Source organism: Vulpes vulpes, chromosome 14 (assembly GCF_048418805.1).
Source record: "Vulpes vulpes isolate BD-2025 chromosome 14, VulVul3, whole genome shotgun sequence".
NCBI classification, from domain to species: Eukaryota; Metazoa; Chordata; class Mammalia; order Carnivora; family Canidae; genus Vulpes; species Vulpes vulpes.
In genome coordinates this window covers 95,845,001-95,855,052 of record NC_132793.1, presented here as the reverse complement: position 1 = coordinate 95,855,052, position 10,052 = coordinate 95,845,001, and the positions used below count along the sequence as shown (strand labels likewise).

The 10,052-nt window shown below is 42.3% G+C and overlaps 1 pseudogene; it reads left to right on the top strand.

Moving 5' to 3' along the window:
- The first annotated feature begins 8,893 nt into the window (after positions 1-8,893).
- The window catches only part of LOC140595309 (tubulin alpha-1A chain-like), a 1,374-nt pseudogene continuing 215 nt past the window's right edge, over positions 8,894-10,052 (top strand).

The window sequence follows — 10,052 nt, the reverse complement described above, 5'->3', positions numbered from 1 at the left end:
TTGAAACTTAGGGCAGTACAGTAAGGGGAGGTAAGGGGTGGTTCTCTGGTCGTCAAATACATTCAGTGTAGTTTAGAATGAAGTAGATGTAAAATGTAATGGGGAAGAGACTGTTTCTCTGAGTAGATTTGCAGTTTATTTAAAATAAAATGTAAACAACAGCTTGCTTTTTGGCATCTCTCACTGAAGAGCTCATAGGCCACATCCAAGCGTCTCCTGATCATCTCTATGCCTGAGCCTGTGCTCCCACATGAGAATAATGTGGACAAGCAGCTCATTGTTCTTCTCACTTGGATGTGAGCCTAGCAGAGGAGCATGCCTCACTTCTCAGAGCTTCAGAAGTGGTCACAAGCCTGTGAACCAGAATCCTGTCCCCTGACTCAGAGGCCAGGCTAAGTCCCTGGCAGCCCTACTCCCATGGCCATTAGCCAATATGGCACTGCTTTGTGCCCATCAGCTATGTAACATACCAACTTCATGTGACAAGTGACCACATATCAGGGGCTCAGGATAAGAGCAGAAAGTAGAAAACAGGACTACTTTTAACCAACTATGCCAAAGTAGGCCCTCCTGTGTTTAACAGTAAAGATCTCATCTGACGACCCTTTGTAAGGCTTTACTCAAAAACAAAAGGTTCTTTCACCCTAAGTCCTAAAGTTCTAGGAATTTTGCCAGTAATATTGGGAAAATTCAAATCTTTCTCATGTTATGAGCCCCACAGAGATGTTAGAATGTGTTCACACCATTCTCCAGATAACTTTCTCCAATGGTTCATGATACCACATGGCAAATCATTTATTGAAAGTATGCATGAGGGCCAAGAACTCATTCCTGCACCTATTCATTCAAATATTCTTTATGTGCCTTCTGTGTGCAAACAGCATGCCAGGTGCTGTATATAAAGTGGTGCATAAGACACAGTAGCCATCCTCAAAGAGCTCAAAGTCTAGATTCAGAGACAAAAGGAGACAGATTTTCAATAGATAAGGCTCTCTAAGAGGTCAATGTAAGGAATTTGAGAGAGCCAGAGGGCCTGGAAACAGAAGCCTTGCTGGAGGAAAGGATGTCTAACCTGAGAAGGCAAGCACTGGTAGCAGTTAACCTGACAAAGGGGAGGTGGGGGACATGGGAAAGGGAAGAACATTCTAGAAAGAGCAAGGCCAAAGGCCTAGAAAAACAAGAACATGATCTGTTCATGAGACCTTTTAGTATCATATCATGACAAACAAGAGTTCAAGAGCAAAGTGATAAAAGATAGTTCAGGAAGCAAACAGAGGTGGGCAGGGGTCATGAAAGCTTTATAAGCCATGTTGTCATGGCAGCATGTTTCAAAGCTGCCTGCCTCCCCTACCTGCTAATCCTGGGGGTGGGAGAGGAAGGGAGAAGAGGAGAGGATGTTGGTTAGATCCTAAGACACATCTGGGACAGATTAATTGGTGTGGAGCCTTTCCTGTAAATGCAATGAGCCAAATGGTCCAGCCTGTTGGCATATTCTCTCGGGCTTGACTGTTTGCCATTCTGCTCATTGGAATCTTTTTTGGAATCTGCCTTTTTGCTCCTGAATCCTTTTTTTTTCCCTTCAGAGCATCTAGTATCCGAGGGGCACCCAGAACTGTCTCCTATTCTAAAAGGTCCTTGTCCTCTGAAGGCAGAATGTGAATGAGGGTGGAACCCAAGGGAAAGGAGGCAACCTGAGACCCCTATGCCTGCCAACTCTCTTCTCAGGGAACTTTGGTTGATTGCCTGACCTCACATGAGAGCTACAAATATTTGTCGGATAACACATAAAACTGGATGCATAAAAGGCAGTTAAGGGAGTCAGTGTACAAAATAGTGGGCTTTATGGAATTTGAACATATAAAAGTTGAAGGATTGCTTAAACCTTTGTTGGGGAGTGATTGTGACAATGAGATGATAATAGAATTTGCCTGAAAGCAGATGCTTAGTAAATGCATTCTTCCTCCCTCTCCATCACTGAGCTCTAAACTTCACAAAAACCTGGCCAGTTAACGTCAGCTTTGGAGATTAGGACCCCTCTTGTGGATTACAGCTAAAGAGAATAACAGGTATCAATATTTGGGGGGAGGGAAGACAGGTAATTGTATCCTGAGCACAGTTAAGGCCTATTCTTTGGTAGGCATTGTGCAAAGGCTTGTACTTCACCCTTGGGAAGCTGTCAGTCTGATTGGGAGAGAAGTCCACACAAATGACGTGATTGGTGCTTTGAAATACATGCACAAGAAGAGCCAAGAGATGTAAAAACTTGAAAAAGCACCCCTCCCTTCCCAGGTGGAAAAGTTCTAGAAGGCTTCATGGAGGAAGGGACATTTGAGGGAGAATATGATTTGCATTCTGGATTAAAGGGAATAGAATGAGCCAGGGTAAGGAGGAAGGAAACACGAAGAGAGCAGTTCTGTTGGATTGCATAAGAGATGTGTCAAATGTCACAACCAAAGAAGGGCAGCTGGAAGATTCCACTGGAATCAAGTGATGGCAGGTCCGGAGGGCCAGCCTTTCATATATACCTCTTCTAACCTGCTCTGACTGGGGCACCTGAGGACTACAGTAGGACCAGATATAGCGGGTAAAAATGGTTTCGAAGAAATACAACTGCCAGCTTTGCACAAATTTGCACTTTTGGTGCTGTGTGAGGGAGTGCCAGGCCTCCCACCAAGTACGTTAAAGAACAATTGCTCTACTTCCATCTTTGGTAGCCACATCTGGCCCCTCTTTCCTTACCGCATTCCAGAAAACTGCGGCCATACTCCCTAGGGTTGACCCATCCCACTCAATGTGGCAAAAGATACAATTAAGATCCAACACTCAGAACTGCAGCACACCTGCAACAGAGCAGCCCTGGGATGACTAATTATGAAAGGCAGCTGCACCCCTGGCCTCTGCTTGGCAGAATTAGTGTAACAGCTGTGGAAAAGCAGCACCTGCTTCATTTCTGCATCTTCTATGTGCTCTCCACACCCCTTTCTGCTGAGAAAGAGCAAAAGTAACCCATGTGTGCTTGTATGAACAAGCCACAATCCAAATATTTTTCCCAAAGAACTTTTCATTCCATCATGTTACCATGTCCCAGTGTTTATTGCCTAACTAGCTGATGGCCAGTAGAGATCATATTCATTCATCTAGATAACACTTAAGTATCTCTCCCTCTCCCCCAGGCCCAAACAGTCCTGACTGAAGATCATTTTTTCTGCCCCCTGTCAATCCTTTTCACATCTATATTCCATATGGTGAAAGGAAGGCCCTCCGCCAGAAGTGGTGATTGACAATTAAAATTATGAGATATATTTCCAACTGAATGCCTTGTTAAACACATATAATCAACCCCAAATAAAATGATACATTGATGATAAGGAATCATTGGCCCCAGGGGGATGATTCCAGAGAGAAGCATACATTCTGTAACCAAATCTAAAAATCAGTCAATGAAATCTAACAGGAAGTAGGATGTTGAAGAAAATCAATACTATTGGCAGATTTAAGCTGTGCTCACAAAAGACTCAGACTTTTTAAAGTCCTGATTTCTGTAGAGGTTTTCACTTGAAAGTGAATTATATAAAAAAGAACATTTCCTTTTGATAAACAATTATGGTTAAGGTCTCAGGTGGGTCAATAAAATCTTATTCGTCCATAATTACACTGAAGAACACGACTGTTAAACCATACCACTCACTGTTCTAGAACACAGTTTGCTTTTCTTCCTCTTTCCCTGGATGCCCTCCATAGATGCATACCTATCAAATCCTACTTCATTATCAGGACACAGAACAGATATCTTTAGCTCTATGAATCCTACCTAACATCCTCAGACAAAAGAAAGCATTCTCCGTATATGGTCCTGGAATTTTTTTAAAGATACAATTAACATACAGCATTAGTTTCAGTATTACAAAATGATTTAATAATTGTACATATTGCAAAGTGATCATGATACATCTAGTTAGCATCCATCAGTTACAATTTTTTCTTACAACTTTAAGATCTACTCTAACAACTTTCAAGGACATAATACAGTATTAATTCCAGTTCCCATGCTGTATATTACCTACCCATGACTTCTTTTAGAACTTGAAGTTTGTACCTTCTGACACCCTTTACCACCCATATCCCCACCTCTCTCAACTACTTATCTGTTCTCCGTATCTCTGAGTTCAGGTTTTTTCTTCTTTTTTAAAAGATTGCACATAGAAGTGAGATCATATGGTATTTTTCTTTCTCTGGCTTACTTTGCTTAGCATAATGCCCTTGAGGTCCATCCATATTGTCATAAATGACAAGAATTTTGTCTTTTTGGCTGAATAGTATTCTGAGCTGTATCATCTGTTGATGGACACTTAGGTTGTTTCCGGGTCTTGACTATTGTAAATATTGCTGTAATGAACATGGGGATGCCTGCAGGTATCCTTTCAAGTTAGTGTGTTCCTTTCCTTTGGATAAATTGGAGTGCTTTTCTTTATTGTTCCCTATAAACCACAGTGCATGCTATATACTACATGTGTCTTCACCTTATCCAGCTGGAAGTTTCTTATTGATAAGATTATTTTAGAAAGAAAGTGAACATGAGCAGAAGGAGGAGGAGGGGTAGAGGAGAAAAAGAATCCTGACTCCCCACTGAGCACAGAACCAAATGCGGGGCTCATCCAAGGATTCTGAGATCATGACTTGAACCAAAATTAAGAGTTGGACACAACCAACTGAGCCACCTAGGCACCCACTGAGGAGAATATATCTTGATCACTTGTATACAGTATGACAACTATGAAGAAGTCTTCCGAAGATGAGGCCTTTTATGAAAGTGTTTTAATTGAAAAACATGCCTAATGTTAAACCACATGCCTAATGTTAAACCAAACAAGAATAAATGAACTTTCAGAAAGTGATTGCATACTTGATCTATAATTGGGTGCACAAGAAAGGCTAATAGTATTTAAACATGAAAAAATTAATTTTTTCCATAGCATACCATACTTTATTTTTTTTATTTACGATAGTCACACAGAGAGAGGAGAGGCAGAGACATAGGCAGAGGGAGAAGCAGGCTCCATGCACCGGGAGCCCGATATGGGATTAGATAGCGGGTCTCCAGGATCGCGCCCTGGGCCAAAGGCAGGCGCTAAACCGCTGCGCCACCCAGGGATCCTCCGCATACCCTACTTTAATAAACCTCTCATTACTGAACACTTCCAGCATTTTTTAATTAAAAGAATCCTACAATGAATGTAAATGTACTATTAATTTTGTTGATGGGATTATTACTTTGGAATAAAGTATTGAAGACAATCTGACCCACAAATTGGCAATATAAGTTCTTAGGAATGTATACACATTGATATTTCTGAGTGAGAATTATACTAATGTTTCATAAATAGCTATAATTTTTGCTTTTATTTTCTATTAGCTGTACTTGACTCAAGTTAGTGTGCTCAATTTTTGTATTTAGTTAATAGTTTTGTTCTTGAATATTTGATGGATTTTATCCCATCAGTTATCTTCCTGTGTGCTCAGTCTGTTTTCCACTGGGCCCTTGAATCCACTCTCTACCTTTCCCCCAGCCTGTTCAGTGTGGAAGTCTTCCTTGCCTTCTGGCTGTGGGTGGGGTTCAGCCAATGAGAAGTACCTTTTAAAAAAATCCCAAGAGGTTTTGGTAGGGGGAGAAGGAAGCAGTTCTGCATATATATGCCCCCTGGCCGCCTCCCTAGCACCTTGTTAATAGGTGCATTTCTTTACCCAAACCCACAGCTTATATTAGAGGTCTCCTCTCCAGGTTCTAGAAGCCACTCCCTCTCCTTGCCCTTCAGATCTTGAGGAACAAGGGATATGGTGGCAGCACTTAGCCACCAGAGAAAATGGACACAATTTCTAAAATTAGCAATGGTGTCTTTTGTGAAAATGGAAGTATTTTGACCCACAAAATCTGTGACATTTGCTAATTTAATTATGGGATTCCTAGAAATAAAATACTTAGGCTGAGCTCAAATATACTTAACATTCTGGCTCTGATGGACAGAATCCTAACATAATTCACTATCATGAGTTTCCATGGCCTTTTATCCATTTCCAAGTCATAAGCTGATTCACAGCCTCAGGGTAGGCTGCATCCTTTGAGGAAGGACCCTATAATACAGCGTCACAGGTATAAACTACAAATCTTCCTCCAGGCCTTCCCTTTGGGGACCAGCACCTATTTGGAGAGTAGATGTGCATTAGGGAAAGAATACCCAGATATTCTGAAGAGATTATAAGATTTCACCTCTGAACAGATATCAAGCCTGGAAGAGTGAATTGTCACCATGATCTACGGTTTGAGTGGTGAGTTATGGAAGATAGATGGATTGGGGGGTTGATTCACCTCTTAGTATAGAAGGACCTATCATGATTTACTTGTCCAGTTTTAGCCACCACCAAAGACTTATGAGACACAGGGGTGGTAGTTCTTGCCACAGCCCCATTTACCTAGCCTTTTGGCCTATACAAAACCCAGATGGATGTGCAGAATAATTGTACGTTATCACCAACTTATAAATGATCACAAGCCAATTTTACCTTTGGTTCCAAATGCAGTAAATTACTTAGAAATACCATAGTCCCTGGCCATGAGTATACAGCAACCTAGTGATTTCTCTGACTTCTATTGATAAAAACAATTAGAAGGGGTTTGCCTTCACATGTCGTATCTCAAGACCATGTTAATCTCTTTTAGATTATAATATTCAGGGAACTTGAGAACTTTAATATCTCACAGATCATAGTAGGCCATTACTTTGGTGACAATGTAGTAATTGCACATGAGGAAAACTACTCATGAACTGGATGGTATAGGATTCACCAAATTATAGAATTGGACACAGCATCCATTATTAAATGTAAATGATCTAAATGATACTGGGATTAAGTAGGCCCAGAAGGCACAAGTAAATGGCAATGAGTACATAGCTCACTCCTCCCAAGGCATCTCTTTCTAATGCTTCCCTGCTTTTTCTCTTACCCATACTGAATGTCTTGGTTGGGAATTTCTGATCACTAGTTAGCAGAGGGAAGATATTGGCACAGTTTATAAATGGGTCTGCAGGATATACAGCTTAACTGGGGGGGGGTGGCTTCAAAAAGGCCATGAAGGATGGACTTTGGATACTACATCTGACTGTGTCCTTTGCAAAGAAAAGACAAAACTGAGGCTCCATAGGAAGTCATTAGCAGTGGTTAAAGCTGGGTGGCTGGTTAGGAAACTAGAAATCAAGATTGGAAAACTGGTGATAAGGAACTGGTGATAAGGATAAGGTTAGAGATGTGTAGACTTTTCTCAGAATATGCAGAGAAGATTCAGTTTCTTTATACAAATGCCCACCAGAAGGCATTCATACTACAGAGCAGTGTGTGGTCATCCTCTTTACCTAGCAAATGCAGTGCTTGCTTAATGGTTGGAGGATGGACTCAAAAGCAAGGACTTCCCCCTCATGAGACTCATTTACTTCCTGCTACCACTGAGTCCTTTACCTGCCGATGACAAATAGCACTCAATATAGCCCTAATCCCTGGGTATACCAGACAGCCACCTGGGGCAAGTTGATTACATTGTTCCTTCCATTATGGAGACGGCTACAATTTGACCTCACCAGGATAAATGTACATTCTATTAATGGGTTTGCTTTCTTGCCTATAAGTACTTCTGCCAGCATCATGATTGATGCCTTGTCTACCACTGCAGTATCCCAAACATCTCTCCAAAACCAATCATTTTATGGCAAAAGAATATAGTAATGGGTTCAAGTCCATGAAATTACAATGTACCCTAAAGCAGCTGGCTTGATAAAATAGTGAAGGCTTACTTGAAGAACCAGTAGAAAGACCACATTCAGTAAGGTTTGGAGCTGCCTTATATGTTGTAGTATATTCCTTAAATCAGCAGCCAGTATATGGGGGCACTCTAGTTACCAGGATGCATGGGTCTGGGAAAATATGGAAGCGGACTTGTCTTTGTTTTATTAAAAAATTCATAGAAGAAACTTTGCTTTATTCTGCTAGGACCTTGGGTTTAATTTGGAACACCAGTAACTCCAAGAAAAGGCTTCCACAAGGAATCAGACATTTCAATGTAATAGATGGACATTAAACCCTCGCCATTTTTAACTCCCCATGCCCCCAAACTGACAGGTAGAGAAAGAGTTGTTCTACTGACTGGGGTGAATTATCCAAGGGAAATTGGGTTGCTGCTATGCAATAAGAGCAAATGGGACTATCTCTGGGAGACAGACATTTACTGTATTGGGGGTAAGTTGCAGCAGTCCACAAAGAACTTGATCTTGTGAAAATGACAGTGGGCACTATTTCAACATAATAGAATCCCATCTACCCTAGCAGAAATGGGAGAGGAACACGGAAGTGGTGGTGAAAAAGTTATGGTTATTAATTTGGTGCTCTTGACCAGTTATAGAAGCAGAGACTGGAATAGCTGCTATAGTTAATGTATAGTCATTATTCCTCATGCTTCAACCCTTACAGTCTCAACTCAGAACATGTGAGGTTTCATGTGATAATACAATTGTAGTTATTAGTTGAGATCATTTTTTTTTTAACGCTTCTTGGTCTTCTTTAGTTTCTCTTCCTAATACTTCTGGTTCTACAGATATTGAGTCCCTGGTTCTATTTCATGAGGTCTTCCTATTTTTGCCTACAATTCCTACCTCTGACTTTTGTGTTTCAGAGGGTGACATCTTTTGGTCTGATTTCTAATGTAGTTTTAAGTATTCATTGTCATGTTTATTCTATTTTGTATCACAGAAATTATGGTTTCTAAGATCTCTTTTAAATTATTAGGATTAGGTTGCGCTATAAGAAGTAACAGCCTCTCCTCTTCTCTGCCATCTGCCCGGCAGCCACCAAGCAGCAACCATGCGTGAGTGTATCTCTATCCACGTTGGCCAGGCAGGTGTCCAGATCGGCAATGTCTGCTGGGAGCTCTATTGCCTGGAACATGGCATTCAGTGGCCAGACGCTAAGTGACAAGACCATTGGGGGAGGAGAGGACTCCTTCAACACCTTCTTCAGTGAGACAGGTGCTGGCAAGCATGTGCCCAGGGCAGTGTTTGTAGACCTGGAGCCCACAGTCATTGATGAAGTTCGCACTGGCACCTACTGCCAGCTCTTCCATCCTGAGCAGCTCATCACAGGCAAGGAAGATGCTGCCAATAACTATGCCCAAGGGCACTGCACTACACAATTGGCAAGGAGATCATTGATGTTGTCTTGGACTGAATTCGGACTTGGCTGACCAGTGCATGGGTCTTCAGGGCTTCTTGGTTTTCCACAGCTTTGGAGAGGGAACCGGTTCTGGGTTCACCTCCCTGCTGATGGAACGTCTCTCTGTCGATTATGGCAAGAAATCCAAGCTAGAGTTCTCCATCTACCCTGCCCCCCAGGTGTCCACAGCTGTAGTAGAGCCCTACAACTCCATCTTCACCACCCACACCACCCTGGAGCACTCTGATTGTGCCTTCATGGTAGACCACGAGGCCATCTATGACATCTGTCAATAGAAACCTCGATATTGAGCGCCCAACCTACACTAAACAGGTTGATAGGTCAAATTGTGTCCTCTATCACTGCTTCCCTCAGATTTGATGGAGCCCTGAATGTGGATCTGACGGAGTTCCAGACCAACCTGGTGCCCTATCCCCGCATCCACTTCCCTCTGGCCACATATGCCCCTGTCATCTCTGCTGAGAAAGCCTACCATGAACAGCTTTCTGTAGCAGAGATCACCAATGCATGCTTTGAGCCAGCCAACCATATGGTGAAATGTGACCCTCACCATGGTAAATACATGGCTTGCTGCCTGTTGTACTGTGGTGATGTGGTTCCCAAAGATGTCAATGCTGCCATTGCTACCATCAAGACCAAGCGTACCATCCAGTTTGTGGACTGGTGCACCACTGGCTTCAAAGTGGGCATTAACTACCAGCCTCCCACTGTGGTACCCAGTGGAGACCTAGCCAAAGTACAGCGAGCTGTGTGCATGCTGAGCAACACCACAGCCATTG